Raw genomic sequence first — 18,937 nt, 5'->3', positions numbered from 1 at the left:
GAGAAGAGGCCTCAAGGGAAGAGGTATATCTCCCACGACACCAACCACCGAAGACTCTCCACTTCGCCTAGAAGACCCCTGCGGATGACTATCGCAGATGACGCGACCTCCGTCCCGCGACTGTAGCGGGTTGTCTCTTCTTGAGGAGGAGGCGTAGTGTCTCCAGGCATGAAGCCGAAGCGACGCCCCGGCTCGTGAAAGATGTTGCAGTGTGGTTGTTCGAGAAGCCTGTGCCGTGGGAGAAGCTCTCCCGGGAGTTACGTCAGGGGAAGCAGAGGGTTTGGAAACCGTTCTGCGTATAGTCCCAGTGGAGCTCTCAGGGCCATTGAAAGGTTGACAGACAACCTGGTCTTGTTGAGACCCATTTTCAACAGACAACAAAGGAGGGAAGACGCAGGCGTCGATGTTGTCCCACCATCACCGGAATGCATCTTGCCAGAGTCTCAGGGTCTGAGACTGGGGAGAAGAACAGCGGACAATTGAGGTTCCAAGCAGTCGCGATCAGGTCCCCCAGGCCAGGACTTGCTGGTTACTCAAGGCCAAAGACCCCCAGGTACACTCTCTCTACGAGGCTCTGCTCGGATAGTCGGAGAAAACATTCCTCTGCCCGGAATGAGAGAGCCGATGGTGGTATTGAGAGGATCTCAAATCATCTCAGTATCTCTACTGCAAGATGCGAAGGTAGAAAATGCGTCTCCTGTTGGTTAGAACACGCCAGTACCATGAAGTTGACGCGCACGGAGCGACTCGGCAGGAGCTGTAGGATCTGTAGAGGGGCCAGACTACGGCCCCTAAGCCTGCCTGAATGATGGAGAGGTATCCTTCAGGTCCTGACCATAGGCCTGAACCGGAACATGCCCCCCCCCCCCCCCCCCCTTCCTTTGACGAGTCCGAGAACAGCATAAAAAATGTGGGGAAAGGACGAGAATATCCACTCCCATCAAGAGGTTCCATAGGTCAACACCCATTGCAGGTCTAATCGTTCCGCTGGTCCCATAGGGGCCAGAAAGTCCGGTTAATCGTTGCTTTGAAACCACCGGAACTTGGGCCGCCCCACAGGGAACTTGTCCTGAGGCGACCGTTCGGAACTTTAGACGGATCAATAAGGAAAAGAGAACTAGGAAACGTTCCAAGGTAGGGCTGCAAGCTCTGCTTGACTGAGAACAGGTACTACGACTCTCCTCCGCCTTGCCACAGTCAACTAAAGGGAAGGCTCGGAGGAGGCGGCAACAGAATCTGGCATCCCCAGGCGGACACCCATCCAAGTACCGACCAGACCCGACGTTGCTTAACCTCGCTGGACGGACGAGAAGCGGGGTTTCCAACGTGGTAAGGCCGTTGACTCAATATCATGGCTAGATACTCCAGATGTTGAGGCAGAAGAAGAGAAGGCTCCTAGCAAAATACCATGAACCCACACTCATGGTAAGCATCCGGAAGCTTGTCCCGGCGCTGAAGAAGGTCGAACCCGAGCCTACCGGAGTTGACCAGACCTCCAAAAGGCGAAGGAGGCGGAAGCCTGCGCCTGAGCGGCCATGAGGAAAGCAGGGAGAGTTCTCTGGGGAAAAACCTGCGATGCCACGGCGGGATCGCCACACTGCATCTTAAGCAGGAATACCTGTAGTCTAGGCTGAATTCCACGAGCTTCCTGGAAGATGGATGGAATGGAAACTGAAAGTACCCGTCCTTCCGATCCAGGGCTTAAGGAGTCCTGTCGCCTCGTTACCAGTCTGATCGATTTTGCTGTTCCACGCTGGACGAAGTTTGTTCGACAAACTTGATCAGAGCTGAGAGGTCGACTACGGAACTCCCATCTCAGATACTTCCTTAGAAGAAAGGATCGACCGAAGAAGCCGGGGGATGAAGCCGTTGACGATCCTATGGAGGACCTTCTCCTAAGGCATGGATCATTCTGCCCAAACGGGCAAACTCTTGCCGACCCTATGGCATAGAGGTTCAGAGACACTGAATTTGCTGACAGAGACGGCAGGCGCGACATCCTTGGCTGATCACAGAGATCGTGCAGGAATGGGCATCGGGAAGCTGTCATCCGGATGAGTAACCTTAGGCATCCTCCCAGCGTGAAACCTGCAAGGGGGGGTGCCAATCCTAGAGTTCGTGAACTCTGCCGCTCCTTCTAGGACTATGCCCCCCAGGGAGAGCCTCCCGTGCCACCTGTTCCTGACAGGAGGGAACTGCTATTGGACACCTTGTCTCAGTTGTCGTAGCCGGTCCGATAACTTAGGCCGACGTGGCTGAAAGAAAGAGGCGCTGGAGCCCTGCAGGGTCTGCAAGAAAGCGCCTTGGAGGAGTGAAAACGGAAGTCGACTTCCTCCGCACAACTGCTGTCTATGTCTCTGTCCTTGGGCACAAACAAACTCTTCTCAAGGATGGAAGGGTGTCTGAGGTTGTCGACATCCACGGATGAGACACCCGAAAGGAAGCCCTCGGTCATTGCGTCCAGATGGTCCAACATCGAGCTTGCCCGCAAGTCCGAAACTTAACGACGACACGCCAAGGTGCTTGAGCCCGAGAGGAGGAAAGTACCCATGACCTTTCTGTAGCTTCCTTGAACAAAACCTCTGGTCGCAACCGAGGAGGGAAAGGACCTGGTAAGCCCTTTTCACGAGATGGAGAAGAGGAAGGGGGAAACCAGTCACCCCTTGGCCGAAGGAGAAATCTCGAACGGAAAGCCCCCTGGCAAAACCCCTCCAGGGAATGACGGGGAAGGGCTAACCCAGGTTCTGGAAAGAAGAATGTTGCCCAGACCTCCCTGAAGATTCTTCCTGCTCTTGCATGTGCCATGCTCTGCGTTTACGGGGTGAGGCCGTGTTCTGGAAATACGCTCCAGAAGACTCGCCAGGCTGGCCATGCTGCGAAACCCCAACGGGAATCGCGGTCGCAATCGCCCTGGCGCTCGCGCGATGGTAAATCAATGGTTTGCGCGTGGGCGAACGTGGAAGCGCCCATGCGCGGTCACGCAGGAACGCAAACGAAGGTGAGAGAAGGAGCGCAGAAGGAGGGCGAGCGTGGTAGGAAGTGCGAGAGCTGGCGGTCGGCGAGCGATAACCCATAGCCGAGCAATGGATACTGCAAGAATTAAGCCGACGTTCGTGCGAAGAAACACTGTAGGTTCGAGCGATTGAAAACCGTCGGTCCGCGCGACGGAACACCGTCGGTCCGCGCGACGGAACACCGTCCGTCCGTGCGATGGAATACCGTTGGTTCGCGCGCGGGCGAACATTGGAGAGCATGTGCGCGGTCGTGCATGAGCGTGGGCGTGCGGTCGCGCGGGCACGTGGGCGCGCGGGTGAGCGCAGGCGGTCGGGAGACCGATGACTCGTAGGCGGCCGATGGCGCGTTGACGAGCGATGGCGAACGATAGCCCGTAGGAGAGTGAAGGCGCGTTGGCAAGCGATGGCGCGTCGGCAAGCGATGGCGCGTCGACAAGCGACGGCGCGTTGACGAGCGGTGGTGCGTTAACAAAACGCTAGCGCGCAGGTGAAGAATCGCGCGGGCGAGTAGGCGATTGCCAACGCGAGAGAGACTAGTGATGGTTAGCGCGCATCGCGCTAACAGAAGGCGCGCAGGTGCATCAGGAAGGTGAGCGCTGAAGCAAGCTGTTAATCAGGCGATCCTAGACGGTCAGAAAACCGTTGGCGCCCATTGGTGCGTGGCAAAAAAGGGCGCGCAGATGTGCGCTGGCGATTGAAGAAAGCTGGCGCACAGAAGGACAGAAGTAAAGGTGAGCGCTGGCGAGCAGGAGGAAGATCTACGGCAAGACTCAGCTACCGGAGATCGTGGTCCACAGCAGGCGAGCGCTAGATCGCTACTGATGGTGCCCAGGGGAACTGACACGCGTGGCAGATCGATGGCGATCGTTGACGCGTAGGAGATCGCTGACGAGTAGGTGAACGTTGGCGCGTCTATGGTCGCTGGCGAGCTGGTGATCGCTGGCAAGCAGAAGGCAACGCGTGGAAGCCTGTGCGTAGAAGAAGAGTCCTTGTCCAAGACCTGAACCGAAGTTTTAGATCGCGAGGGCGAACGTGAGCGCACAGGGCGCGTAACAGGAACCAACAGGAACAGCAGAGATGATCATCATGAGAGCGCTGACGAACAGGAGAGCGCTGGCGAACAGGAGAGCGCTAGCGATCAGGAAAGTGCTGATGAGCAGGAGAGCGCCTGTGCGCTAACACTGAGCAGGAGAGAACACAGCAGAAGGACACGCAGGGGAACCCTGACACGCAAGGGAAGAACCCCCGTGGGAGGCAACCCTTTACCCCGAAGGGATCGTTGTCCGTCGGGAGACTGATGTCCGTCGGAAGACCGTTGTCCGTCGGAAAGACCGTTGCCCGTCGGAAGACGAGGTCAGGCTGCTGTCCATCTGCACCAGGGGCGGAAGATCAAGAAGAAGGAGTTGTAGGCTGCAAACGGAGATTCAAAAAGGCGCCTCTTAGCACCCTTATAGGGAGATGGGAGGCCCTTACGACGAGGCGGACGGTGAGCCTTACGGCAAAGGAGGCCAACAGCAACAACAGCAGAAGAATCCTCCGAAGAGGAGTCTCTATGAATGTACTCTCTCGCGAACGAAAGAGAAACACTTCGTAGAAGAGACTGGTCAGCCAGTGACCTAAAAGGAGCAATCCTCCGAAGAGGGGCTCCTGCAATTGAACTGCAGGTGCGACCGCTCAGCACCAAGAGCATAGTCGCACGAAAAAAAGGCAAGAGAAGAACCCCCCAAAAGGGGAAAAACTCAAGCCTGGACAGGAAAAACTTCCCTCGGAAGGAAAGTTACCCACCCAAGGAGGCAAGCCTCCTGAGAGTTCTAAAATGAACTGGAGAGCTGTCAATCGTCACGGGAGTACTTCCAGAAGAAGGAGACACGCCCCTGACGAAAATCCATAGGGGAGGCAGCAACAGCCGAATCCCCAGGCCTCAACAAGACAGCTCACACCGTTGCCATATTACAGAAACGAACTAGATCGGTAACTGTAAAAAAATAAAACAAAAATCATTAGTACACATTCATTCCCCCGAGAAGGCTCCGAAGAGGAATCCCGAGGGAAAGGAACACAAGAATTACACAACAGGCACGTGCCTCACAACCACTTACACTCACGGAAGGAGAGCTGTAACCAACACAGAATTTATAACAATTATAATTATGTAACTATGTAATTATGTAATTCAAAAATGAACACTAAAGAAAGAACGAAAACCCCGAAAGTAATCGTTCTACAAAGCTGAAAATCAACAAATACAATTAGATTCATAAACTAATTGAGACAAAACGTACGGCGTAGCAACCCCCCACACGGGAAGGAAGCTACAAAAGGCGTAGTAACGTAGTAAAAGGGTGAACGACCTCAAGAGAGAGAGAGAGAAAGACCGAAGTCAAACTCGATCGCGACCCATAAAATAACACCATGGTGGCCTAAACTGCCGAGGGCTCCACGGAGATATCGTATACTACACACACAAGCACAAACTCTGAAAAGGAAACTTACTGATTTCTATACTCAAATATATACATAAACATGAGAAAAATGTTTACATATAGCCTATATTGAGTAAAAGAAAAGTAAGTGATTAAGTAAAGACAAAACAACAATGGCTGCCAAGCGAGGACAAAGACAGAGACGTCTGTCCATGTCCGAGCCAAAAGTGAAAGTGGAGCATTCACCTGTGTGTGAGGGGGGGGAGGGGTAGCTAGCTACCACTCCCCTACCCCCCCGCTAACTAGCTCGGGGGTATTACACCCTCGTTAAATTCTAATGGCTCGCCATTTCAGCTACGCTAAAAGGTAAACCCAATGTAAATAGCGTGGTTTGTATTTCGGTTACGGAACAATTGTATTTTTCATAACAATACAAACCTGAGTTCTTTACATAGGAGAAATGATTAGCGCGAGGTATCAATGACCTTCTGCTAGTTAGCGAATGTAGCAGGGATAGACCAACCCACACGCTCACACACTAAACTGGTAGCTGAGCTCACTTGATTTCAGGGGAAAGTGATAGCGGGACAAGCATGTGTTAATTCAAGGTTTATGTGACACTGCCGATTGAAATCAGACCACAGACCAGATGCAATGTGCTGTAACAGGGGACCCACCACCTTTCATTTGATGCATCCATGAAGAGTATCAATTCTTGAGATGGAAAAAGAAGATCTACCACTTTGAAAAGGTTGGAATCTAGGATCCACCAAATCAAGTCTTTCTTCTGCTCTGATCCTACCAGAATAAGCAATTCCAGAAGGTCCCTGCTCTGAGACCAGAAGGTCTTTAGCTACCAAAGAAGTGACCTAATACATAGGCAACCGCTGGGGACCAGACGTTCCAAGGATGTCAGGTTCCCTAGTAGGTAACACTTTTCATAGAAAAGTGTTTATCTGCATACCTAGATATACCAGGTTTTGAGATGGTTGCAGAGAGGACTTTTTGACCTTTACCATGACCCCCATTTTGAGACAAAATTTCAGAAGCCTGTCTTAGTGAAGGAAAAGGGTCCCCAACAAGTCTGCTAGAATCAATCTGTCACCTAGATAACGAAGGAGATGAATGTTGTTGGCATTGGCCCAGGTTAAAACCAAAGGAAACACACTCGTGGACACCTACAGGGCTGTTGACAGGCCGAAGCACAGCACCCAGGACTGGTATATCTTTTCGTGCATAAAAAATCTCCGATACTTCCTTGATGACGGATGGATTGAGATCTGGAAGTATGCGTCTTTTAGATCCAAATTGATCATAAAGCCCCCTGGCTTGACTGACAGCCTGTCTGCAGTCTCCATCTTAAACAGAATTTCAAAAACAAATTCAGTCCAGGTCGAAAGGTCTATGACTGGTTTCCAGCCTCCAGACGCCTTCTCTATATGAAAGAGTTTACTGAAGAAGCCTGAAGATCCATCGATGATTATTTGGAGAGCACTCTTCTCGAATATAGTTTTGACTTCTGCCCAAAGGGCAATGAACTTCATTAATTCCTTCTCGAAGGACGTTGATCTCACTGGATGACGAATCAGGTGAGGGGTAAAGCTGATGAATGGGATAATATAACCTGCCCGAGGGACTGTGACCGTCCAGGGTTTGGCCCGATGGCCCTCCCAACTCTGTCACTTGAGCTTCAGGCATACCCCAACAGTGGTATTGTGGGAGGAATGTATCCCCCAGGGAAGGCGCTGTCCACAGAAGAAAGCCCAGTGATGAGCTTGGTGTTTGTGAATGTGGGGACTCACAATCCAATCCTTTTCCAAGTTTGAGAAGTGATCATGGAGCAGCTCATGAACATCCAGATTGTAGATTCTTCAGAGACCTCTGATGCATTAGTGATCGTTCTCGACGATTTTCTTTCCAGTAGTCCTAATGTGCCTTATCTGTTCAAGGAGGTGAATCCTCCGAAATCAATGCAGGTCTCCAACAATAAGCATTCTTTGTGCGTATGCACAGAGAAGGCATTTATACTGAAGCTCATGCAAGGCACGATCAGCACCAAAGGTCTTAGGAGAAGCTTTCTTTAATCCTCTGGGTTTTACTGCACATGAAGATATCGAAGTGTCACCGAGCAGGAGAGAGACTAGAGCATAGTACAGTATGTCATCCATACCAGTAACCCCCGTAAAAAATCCCTGGCAGGACTTACAACTTGAGGCAAGGGCCTTAGCCCTAGGACGTCGTATCTCACCACTTCGCCTGGGGTAAAGTTTTAGTTCAACGCTGCTCCTCCCACGAAACCATACAGAGGAACCTGGAGACATCTCATGAGACTTATCAAACTTAGTCATCTTGTGCTTTGGTGCTCCTAAGCAGGGAAGAAGAAGGTCCTGTTAAAGACAAAACAGGTGACAGATAGCGACAACACTTCTTCACCGAGGCCAAGGATTTTGCAGCAGACCGACCCTCAGCAACCAGTAGTGCTCATCTGCAATCACAATAGCAGACACATCCACCCAGTCTCCTCTGCAGTCTGCAGGCAAGATTGAAACAGCAGCAATGCAGAAAGACTTCTGCAGCCTAGCAGCAGCTAAAACTTCCTGAAGTTTCTCCGCCGACGGGGCACCATCAATACCAAGGTCTAGGTCCTTGTTATGATCATCAATAGAAATGTCAGCAAGAGAACTTTGGGCAAGAGATAAGGGGGTATTACTTTCCCTAAAGATAGGCAGTACTCCTGTCATGGTCAAAGAACTCCCTGAGGGAAGAGCAGGGGTCTACTTCTTCTCGGAATCAATGAGCTTAGATGTCAAGATGCCAGAAAACCTCAAATCAATCAAACAATTTCCTCCTTCTACCCTCCTCCGACAGACACCGCCTTGGAGGGAGAAGTAGAGCATGCAGCAGCCTTAAAACTATAAAAAGGGATAAAGGAACCTGAGAGCTTCTTAGCCACCAGTTCTGGCACACCAAGAAAAGACTTCAAAGAATCCCTCTTCGACTTCTTCCTCTTCTTGGCAAACTCACCCCATTGCACCAGAGGCCACTCCCTATACTCAGGACAAGGAGATTCCTGTAGGAAAGAATGCCCTCTGCAACAGCTACAAGGTTCAAGGGGGTTGACTTCAGACTTGATCATATACCAACCACAGCCCTTACCAGGTTTTCAGTGATACAGTCACATGTCTCACCAAGAAACTAACATCATAAACTGCAATCCAATCACACAATCTGAGAGAAAAACTAGACCAATTAGGAATTTCAGGACTGAATTTCTGACTTGAGTGCAGTGCCAGAGATCACGTCTGTACTCTACGATAGCCAAACTCAAAAGTGATGGTAAGTGCTACCAGCAGTGTTGCCACTGGATCTACCTAGGAATTCAGACTGGTAAGGAAAACAGCCTTTAAACTGGTGTGTATGTAAACTTTACTTTCATTTCAGGAATAACCGCATCACATTATTATTACTTGCTAAGCTACACCCCTAGTTGTAAAATCAGGATGCTATAAGCCCAAGGGCTCCAACATGGAAAATAGAATAGTGAGGAAAGGAAACCAGGAAAAATAAAATATTTTAAGAACAACACCACCTAAATAAATATTTCCTATATAAACTATTAAAACTTTAACAAAACAATAGGAAGAGAAATCAGATAGAATAGTGTGCTCAAGTGGGGTAATAGTATAGAACACCACGCTCTCCATTTACTCCAATATAATGTAATCCTGCAGTTCTCACCTTCTTGCACAGTAATTAGGTGATTATTTAAATTCTGGGAAAGCAATAATTAGGAAGATATGTTGAAGAGGGGAGAAGGGGTTATAAAAAGAAAATATGTTATTTTTATAATAAAATAAATTTTTGAATATACTTACCCGGTGATTATATAAGCTGCAACTCTGTTGCTCGACAGAAAACTCTACGTTAAAAATCCGCCAGCGATCGCTATGCAGGTAGGGGGTGTACTTCAACAGCGCCATCTGTCGTGCAGGTACTCAGTACTCAATGTAAACAAAGAACTCAATTTTCTCCTCGGTCCACTGCGTCTCTATTGGGGAGGAAGGGAGGGTCCTTTAATATATAATCACCGGGTAAGTATATTCAAAAATTTATTTTATTATAAAAATAACATTTTTCAATATTCAACTTAGCCGGTGATTATATAAGCTGATTCACACCCAGGGGGGTGGGTAGAGACCAGCAATAAATGTTTACATTATTATGAGCTAAGGATTTTTTATTTCATTTTAGCAGTTATCAAAATAACAAACTTAAAATAAATAAGTACCTGGTAAGGAAGTCGACTTGAACAATTACTCTGCCTTTTTAAGTACGTCTTCCTTACGGAGCCTTGCGATCCTCTTAGGATGCTGAGCGACCCCTAGGAGCTGAAGTATCAAGGGTTGCAACCCATACAACAGGACCTCATCAAAACCTCTAATCTAGGCGCTTCTCAAGAAATGACTTTGACCACCCGCCAAATCAAGTAGGATGCGAAAGGCTTCTTAGCCTTCCGGACAACCCAAAAACAATAATAAAACATTTCAAGAGAAAGATTAAAAAGGTTATGGAATTAGGGAATTGTAGTGGTTGAGCCCTCACCCACTACTGCACTCGTTGCTACGAATGGTCCCAGAGTGTAGCAGTTCTCGTAAAGAGACTGGACATTCTTAAGATAAAAAGACGCGAACACTGACTTGCTTTTCCAATAGGTTGCGTCGATTATACTTTGCAGAGATCTATTTTGTTTAAAGGCCACGGAAGTTGCGACAGCTCTAACTTCGTGTGTCCTTACCTTCAGCAAAGCTTGGTCTTCCTCATTCAAATGGGAATGAGCTTCTCGTATTAACAGTCTGATAAAATAGGATAAAGCATTCTTTGACATAGGCAAAGATGGTTTCTTAACTGAACACCATAAAGCTTCAGACGGGCCTCGTAAAGATTTAGTTCGTTTTAAATAGAACTTAAGAGCTCTTACAGGGCATAAGACTCTTTCTAGTTCATTTCCAACCATACGATAAGTTTGGAATATCGAACGATATTGGCCAAGGCCGAGAAGGCAGCTCGTTTTTGGCTAGAAAACCAAGTTGTAGAACATGTAGCCGTTTCGGATGAGAATCCGATGTTCTTGCTGAAGGCATGAATCTCATTAACTCTTTTAGCTGTGGCTAAGCATACCAGGAAAAGTGTCTTTAAGGTGAGATCTTTCAGGGAGGCTGATTGTAGCGGTTCGAACCTGTCTGACATAAGGAATCTTAGTACCACGTCTAAATTCCAACCAGGTGTAACCAAACGACGCTCCTTCGTGGTCTCAAAAGACTTAAGGAGGTCCTGTAGATCTTTATTGTTGGAAAGATCTAAGCCTCTGTGACGGAAGACTGATGCCAACATGCTTCTGTAACCCTTGATAGTGGGAGCTGAAAGAGATCGTTCTTTCCTCAGATATAAGAGGAAGTCAGCTATTTGAGTTACAGAGGTACTGGTCGAGGATACGGATACTGACTTGCACCAGTTTCGGAAGATTTCCCACTTCGATTGGTAGACTCTAAGGGTGGATGTTCTCCTTGCTCTAGCAATCGCTCTGGCTGCCTCCTTCGAAAAGCCTCTAGCTCTCGAGAGTCTTTCGATAGTCTGAAGGCAGTCAGACGAAGAGCGTGGAGGCCTTGGTGTACCTTCTTTACGTGTGGCTGACGTAGAAGGTCCACCCTTAGGGGAAGTGTTCTGGGAACGTCTACTAGCCATCGAAGTACCTCGGTGAACCATTCTCTCGCGGGCCAGAGGGAAGCAACTAGCGTCAACCTTGTCCCTTCGTGAGAGGCGAACTTCTGCAGTACCTTGTTGACAATCTTGAACGGAGGGAATGTGACCAATCTAGGAGAAAGGCATCTATATGAACTGCTGCTGGGTCCGGGATTGGTGAGCAAAATATTGGGAGCCTCTTGGTCATCGAGGTTGCGAAGAGATCTATGGTTGGCTGGCCCCAGGTGGCCCAAAGTCTCTTGCATACATCCTTGTGGAGGGTCCATTATGTTGGAATTATTTGTCCCTTCCGACTGAGACAATCTGCCATGACATTCAAGTTGCCTTGGATGAACCTCGTTACTAGTGATATGTCTAGACCTTTTGACCAGGTGAGGAGGTCCCTTGCGATCTCGTACAACGTCAGAGAGTAGGTCCCTCCTTGCTTGGAGATGTACGCCAAAGCCGTGGTGTTGTCCGAGTTCACCTCCACCACTTTGCCTTGAAGGAGAGACCTGAAGCTTTTCCAGGCCAGACGTACTGCCAGTAGCTCCTAGCAGTTGAAATGCATTGTCCTTTGACTCGAGTTCCATATTCCCGAGCATTCCCGACCGTCTAATGTCGCACCCCAGCCTACGTCCGATGCGTCCGAGAAGAGAACGTGGTTGGGAGTCTGAACAGTCAGGGGAAGACCCTCTCTTAGGTTGATATAGTCCTTTCACCAAGTCAGACAAGACTTTATCTTTTCGGAAACCGGGATCGAGACCGCTTCTAGCGTCTTGTCCTTTTTCCAGTGAAAAGCTAGATGGTATAGAAGAGGACGGAGGTGTAGTCTTCCTAGTGACACAAATTGATCCACGGATGACAGCGTCCCTACCAGACTCATCCACAGCCTGACTGAGCAGCGTTCCTTCTTCAGCATCTTCTGGATGGATAGCAGGGCTGGGGGCTGATCGTCTTGTTCAGCAACGTCCTCATCAGAGGGTTCCTCATCCAAAACTGATGAGGAAACGGCAACGGAGTGGGCAACGTCTGACTCGCTGAATCCGGTCGCACTGGTGGATGCGTGACGGAGCCGGACGCAATATCATGGAACTGCTGCACAGTCTGTGAACTGTCAACAACCATGGGTGCGCGAGGAAGCACAGCGTCAACCCGAAACTGTCTAGACCGTCTGGGTTGTGCAGTCAACACCTTACCGGGTTGCTGAGGTTGACGCACTGCGTCACAACAAGTCACCTCTGCTGGTTGTTGAACGTCCTGAACGTCAACAACCACCTCCGAGCGTCGCTTAACGTCAATGTGCGGCTGGCAACCCACACTGGGTCGCATCGGTGGAGGAACCACCTCAACTGGCAGACGCGAGTAGGTTACCTCAGCGTCAACAGGGCGCACAACCGACCAGTTGGAAGGTTGTTGGCCAGAAGGTTCTTCTCCGCATTTAAGTCCTCTATCAAGGACGCAAGCTTGGACTGCATGTCTTGCAGCAAAGCCCATTTAGGGTCTACGGGAGCAGGTGTGGCAACAGACGGGGTTAGCGACTGAGGCGGAACCGTTTACCATCCCTGAAAGCCTTGTTATGCGTGACATAATAGTACAGCAAAACTTCAAAGGCTCGACAACAGCTGAGAAGTTGACCTGTAAACAACTTGGAGCGTCTCCTGGCTAGGCGCCAGGGAGAGTCTACCAGAATTGAGAAGTCTATCTGGGCAGAGGCATGAACTCCCAAGCCGAGAACTTCTCTCGTGTCATATCAGATTCTCGCTCTATAAACCAGTTTAAAAGAAGGGAAAGCAAAGGCTGTATCCCCCAAACTCCTCCTGGTGAAAAACCAGTCGCCTAGCCAACGTAACGCTCTCTAGGAGAGCGAGAGAGCACTAGCTTAAAAACAACGGCTTCGAAGTAGCTAGGCCTAGTGTAAGTTCTGACGTTTAGGCAAACGAGGAGCAGCAGTTACAAGATCCGGACGAAGATCCTTAAAAAAATCATCATGATTTAATTAAAGTCCATAGGAGGCTAAGCAGCTTAAGGCTCCTCTCCGTCTGACAGAGTCCTCAAGGGAATATCAGTAGGAGGGAGAACAGCAACTTCCTCATCTACAGGAACCTTGTCCGATAAAAGCTGGGTCTCTCACTGGTGCATTAGTAGCGGACCAGAACGCAACGTCATGTAACTGCTTGACAGTCTGTGAACTGTCAACAACTGAACTGTCAACCACAACAGGTGCGTGAGGACGTTCAGCGTCCACTCGAGACTACTTTGACTGCCTAGACTGAGCAGTCAAAACAACTCTAGAATGCGGAGGTTGACGCACAGCGTCAAAACAAGTCAACTCCGATTGTTAGTGAACGTCTAGAACGTCAACAGGAGCATCAGCCAGTGGCCTAACGTCCAAATGCGGCTGAAAAACCACACGAGACCGCATCGAGTGTGGTTCTAAACAACCTGACTGACGTGACTAAGCTACGCCAACGTCAACAGTAAGCACAAAGGAACGTTAGGTTGGCTGAAAGCCAGGATATCGATGAGATAAACGGCTAGACTCAACGGACTAATCGGCAGAATAGTCTTCCATAAGGGAGGCAAGCATATACTGCATGTTTTGCCATACAACCCCTTAAGGATCAACGGAAATGGTTGTGGTAATAGACGAGGGTAACGTCTGTGACCGCAACACTTTGCCTACAAAAAAAGACTTTCGGAGTCTGTGTTACACTTTTGTTAGGCGGCGAGCAGTTATCCGATGACTGCATAGGGTCAGAGCTGTCCTAATGGCTGTAACCAGGACGCTGGACCTGTCCTGAAAGGACTGACTTTCGCTTAAGGGCTTCGAAACCTTGTGACAGGTTTCTTATGCGAAAAGCCTTCGGATGACGAGGAGAAAAAACGTCTCTCTCGTCTTATGGTAGGGGAGATCTTGGTAAGATACACCCGATACCATAGAGGGAAACGTCTGTTCGTTGATCAAGGCCTCTTGAACCCATAAGTCGTTCGACATTACTTCTCCCCTGGGCTTGGGAGCTTGCAAGAGGTCCCGGACTAGGTGAACGACAGGCACGAACAGACGAACCCTCGGACGCAACACTGTAACACTTTGCGCATATCACTTTATCACTTCGATTTTCTGTTTTGCACTTATTTCACTGAAATCGAAACTTTTACTGATTTCTACCTGAAACACGCAATTCTACCCTTCATTAAAAGGTAGTAATTGCGAAATCAGTCGTATAATGCAGCTCATTAATACCAGCAAAAAACAGAAAACATATTTTAAGATAAAAAATTCAGTGGCTGGGAAAGAGACTAAACACTAGTTCATATAAACTACGTTTTCAATCTCTCACCGCACATAGCCTGGGGACGAGAATAAAAACCTAAAAACGTTTTATCCTTCCTCCCCGTACAGAGACTAGGGACGAGAGTAACACGAGAACAACGTTACCCGCTTGAACGGAACGTTTTCTCTCCTCTCTCTCCCTCCGTCTCTATCTCTCTCTCTCTTTCTCTCTTGATTTCGTACCTAAGAGAAGAGCCCAATTATATATCGTCAAAAAAACATGTTATTTGACTAAAGGAAAAAACTGAAAGGTTTTTCAAATAAAAAGTTCCTTTAAATTAGAATTTAAAACATTTAAGCTAAGAAAGCATGAACAAAACGTCAGAATTGATTTACTCTTACTGCAAAGTGAAACCGTGATACACTCTCTCTCTATCGTAACGATAGAGCGCATGTTGAACGTCCTGAACGTCAACAACAGCGTAGCCTAAAAAACTAAACGTTAGTTCATCTTTGAAAACAGTACGAAGACTATCAAAGAAATTCTTTCATAAAACATTACATTTAAAAAGTTTTAAATTCTTTAAAAGCTAAATACGATATAACGGGCTCAACGTTGATTAACTTCGGTTCCAAGTTAGGACCGCCTACTATCAGGAAAGGTCGCATATAAACAAAACATTAAAATTTATTTTTATATGTTTATAATAAATGGAAAGTTAATCGAAGAGGCCTAATAAAGGCGGAGAGATATAAAATATATAGATCTATAACGTGATAAGAAAATTACTAAAAGCCTAAACACACTTCCGTCTAAGGGAAGGGTCGGCCATTTAAAAGTGAAAGAAAGTCCATACTCTCTTTGTCACCATAATTAAATCTATCCAAAACGAGTTCAAGTTTTGAGATGAAGATAAAACACCTGCATAGCGAAAGCTCAAAACTAGAATAGTGTACTTCACCAAATAGTTGTGAAAACAAATCCAGTTAGCAACAGCGAATTAGTAGGTCTTGCCGGTAGCCCGACAGAGAGAAAATTGAGTTCTTTGTTTACATTGAGTACTGAGTACCTGCACGACAGATGGCGCTGTTGAAGTACACCCCCTACCTGCATAGCGATCGCTGGCGGATTTTTAACGTAGAGTTTTCTGTCGAGCAACAGAGTTGCAGCTTATATAATCACCGGCTAAGTTAAATATTGAAAAAACTCTGTTTCCTCTCTAAACGACATGGAACTGACGTCAACATAGTCAACCAAAAAGATCGTGATGCCAGCGTACATAAACAGAAGTTCGTGATGCCAGCGTACATAAACAGAAGTTCGTGATGCCAGCGTACATTTGATATACTGTATATTCAAAATATACTTAATCAAGAATTGTGATTACTCAAAAGTGTCACTATTTGTAAATTGCATATTTTAAGGGCACTTTTGAGTAATTAATCCATTTTTAATTAAGTATATTTTGTATATACAGTAAATCAAATGTACGCTGGCATCACGAACTTCTGTTTATGTACGCTGGCATCACGAATCCTGTTTCGTTGACTTTGTTGACATGTTAGTTCTAAGTCGTTTGGTGGGGAAACCGAGCTATTTTCTTTTTATAACCCCTTCTCCCCTCTTCAACATATCTTCCTAATTATTCTTTCCCAGAATTTAAATAACCACCTAATTACTGTGCAAGAAGGTGAGAACTGCAGGATTACATTATATTGGAGTAAATGGAGAGCATGGTGTTCTATACTATTACCCCAAGTGGTACCCTCAAGCAAGAGAACTCTAACTCAAGACAGTGGAAGACCATGGTACAGAGGCTATGGCACTACCCAAGACTAGAGAACAATGGTTTGATTTTAGAGTGTCCTTTGCTTATAAGAGCTGCTTACCACAGCTAAAGAGTCTCTTCTACCCTTACCAAGAGGAAAGTAGCCACTGAACAATTACAGTGCAGTAGTTAATTCCTTGGGTGAAGAAGAATTGTTTGGTAATCTCAGTGTTGTCAGGTGTATGAGGACAAAGGAGATTGTGGAAAGAATAGGCCAGACAATCAGTGTATATGTAGGCAAGGGGAAAGTGAACTGTAACCAGAGAGAAGGATCCAATGTAGTACTGTCTCTCCAGTCAAGGGACCCCATAACTCTCTAGCAACAGTATCTCAATGGGTGGCTGGTGCCCAGGCCAACCTACTACCTCCAATTATAGGTCGAAGGTTTGTATTACATATAGGAATAATCCCATTTTCTATGCATCCAATAGACACTTGTCCTCATAGCTCCATTTTTACCAAAGTAACATATGACCTAACCTTGTGACATGCCTGGTTTGACCTAATCTACCAGGATGATATTTTTCACACTATGTCACTACTGCCAAGTAGTTTACCGTAAACTCTGAGCCATGCATTGGCCAAAAGTATAGTCTACAAAGTTAGCCAAACATAAAGCTTAAATTGCAATTTATCGGTGTGACTATTATACTTATGTTTATTAAAATACGCTCACAGATTGGTCTAGACTCATGTTGTCTTTACTTTCGAACAAACAAATCAATTATATATAACACCAATATCTTTCAATAATTACACTGTAAGGCTGCACTAGGCTGGTATTCTTTTCTAATAGAGGAAATCAGTAAGGAACATTCAGGAAATCGTAATAAAATCACAAAATAATGTAAACTGTATCACTTTAAAAGTTCAGGCGACATGTTGGAATTAGCCGCGATTGTCCGACCATTAGTAGTGAATGAAAACTATGTCTATGTAACGACTCACGACTCTTTCATTTGGCTATTATTACTGTGAAACTAAAACGAAAGATAAAGGTAATAAAAAAAATATAGGAAAAAAAATCATACAATAACATGGGGAAAATATAAAATACGAGTGTTAGTGTTTTAAGGCAATAGAAGTCATTCATAAGAACTCTTGCCCGCTCGGTATTTTTCATTGTGGGGGGAAATATGTTTCTTTTCCATTTATTTTCCTTGCCATCATTTTATAATTTGCATAAAATTTTGATGTGTAACTTTATTTTCCATTGTTTTGCACTGTTGATTAGATAAAAAATAGCATTCTTTAAATATTCAAATTTTTTCTCATACTTGATCAATTTCTTAAGATCAAGCTTTGTCCTCATTTGTTATTACTTATGATTAAAAATCATATAGCCGAGTTTCTTTCGAAATAGCACAAATGACGTTTTCTAATTGTAACATTGTCACCGAAAAACACAGTGGATGTAATGAAAACTTCAAACTAAGACCCAGCAAGGGGGTAAATATTTAAGAATTACAGGATTCTTTTCCTTTGACCATCTATTCTAGCATGACTAGTGCGAAGCTGAACGGCTGTTAAAATTTAATGAGCTAGTTCCTGGTTCATAAAAGGCAAGGAGACCTTGATAATATACAGGGAATAGAATAAAAAAATATGACAATGCTTTTGCACATTTCAATTGGTGTTATATTATTTCATAGCAAGAGCCACCATATTTGAACTAAATATTATAAACTGACACATAGGGGGAGTGTTAACTTTTTTGGTGAAAATATAGATCTTACACATTTTTTTTTTGTCAGGTAAATAGAAAAGAAAGGAGTAAATCATTAATTAAGCTCCAACAACTTTAAGAAGAATACAAAAAAATAGTAGAAACATATTTCTTAAGTGAGAATTATATCGAAAAGAAGAAATTTTATTTCAGATGTGGCGAAAAAAACAAAAGAAAAAGAAATTAAACCCTACAACTAAAATTAAATCACACCAACACTAAAGGAAGGTGCCGTTGCAAGGACTAAATACCTTGATCCTGAATAGCCCTAAATCTGATTACCCAACATTGGAATAACATAACCAAAAGGCTTTACTATAGTGACTATTTCGAACATAGAAATAGAACAGGTTTGAACTAGCAGAACATTTTTCTAATAATTATACTTTGAACTGATGAAATATATTGGTAAATATAAGTTACTTTAATTTTTAGCCAAATACATGACCATTATTATTGGGGCAAACCTCCCGTTAATTCGCTAGTAATTAAAGTATCATATATTTACCAATATATTATAATCTAATAACTCACAGAAAGTGCAGATTGAAGCCTACCTACAGTACTGTACCTCATGACTAGCTAGTAGAAGACTTGCTTTACTCTAAAGTTCCTAATAGCAGAAGAACCGCATATAGGTAGAATTTGGTAAAGTTTTAGAATTCTACAAGGTATCATTTCGAACAGAAAATATATGTTTTCCTGTAGCAAATAACGTGATTTAACCGAATTTTACCTACATTTCAACCGCAAACAAACAGAACATCTGGTTCGACTAACTTCAAGTAGCCGAACTGGTTGTTGTTGCCGTTGAAATGAAGGTGAAAACTGGTTGGAGCCTTTGTATATCAGTGGCCAGTTCCTCACGCATTCATTAAAAGTGGACATCAACTAATCAAACTTTCCCCCCCTAACCTAACCTACAAGCC

At 45.8% G+C, this 18,937-nt stretch overlaps 1 protein-coding gene and 1 pseudogene across 3 annotated transcripts in view; both read right to left on the bottom strand.

Annotated features, from left to right (window-relative positions):
• LOC137645670 (uncharacterized) overlaps positions 1–17,186 on the bottom strand; it is a 180,494-nt gene extending 163,308 nt beyond the window's left edge. For 2 of the 3 annotated variants that reach the window (XM_068378510.1, XM_068378512.1), the window contains exon 1: positions 17,040–17,179. The gene's annotated coding sequence lies outside the window, so the exon portion shown is untranslated. Of the gene's footprint in view, positions 1–17,039 lie in introns of all 3 variants that reach the window. The other variant, XM_068378511.1, reaches the window with a different exon arrangement.
• Positions 1,225–1,343, bottom strand: LOC137646190 (5S ribosomal RNA; annotated as a pseudogene).
• Positions 17,187–18,937: the final 1,751 nt, after the last annotated feature.

This window comes from Palaemon carinicauda, chromosome 8 (assembly GCF_036898095.1).
Source record: "Palaemon carinicauda isolate YSFRI2023 chromosome 8, ASM3689809v2, whole genome shotgun sequence".
Taxonomy (NCBI): domain Eukaryota; kingdom Metazoa; phylum Arthropoda; class Malacostraca; order Decapoda; family Palaemonidae; genus Palaemon; species Palaemon carinicauda.
Note: the sequence above shows the minus strand (reverse complement) of the source record. Positions and strands in the feature narration are given on the sequence as shown.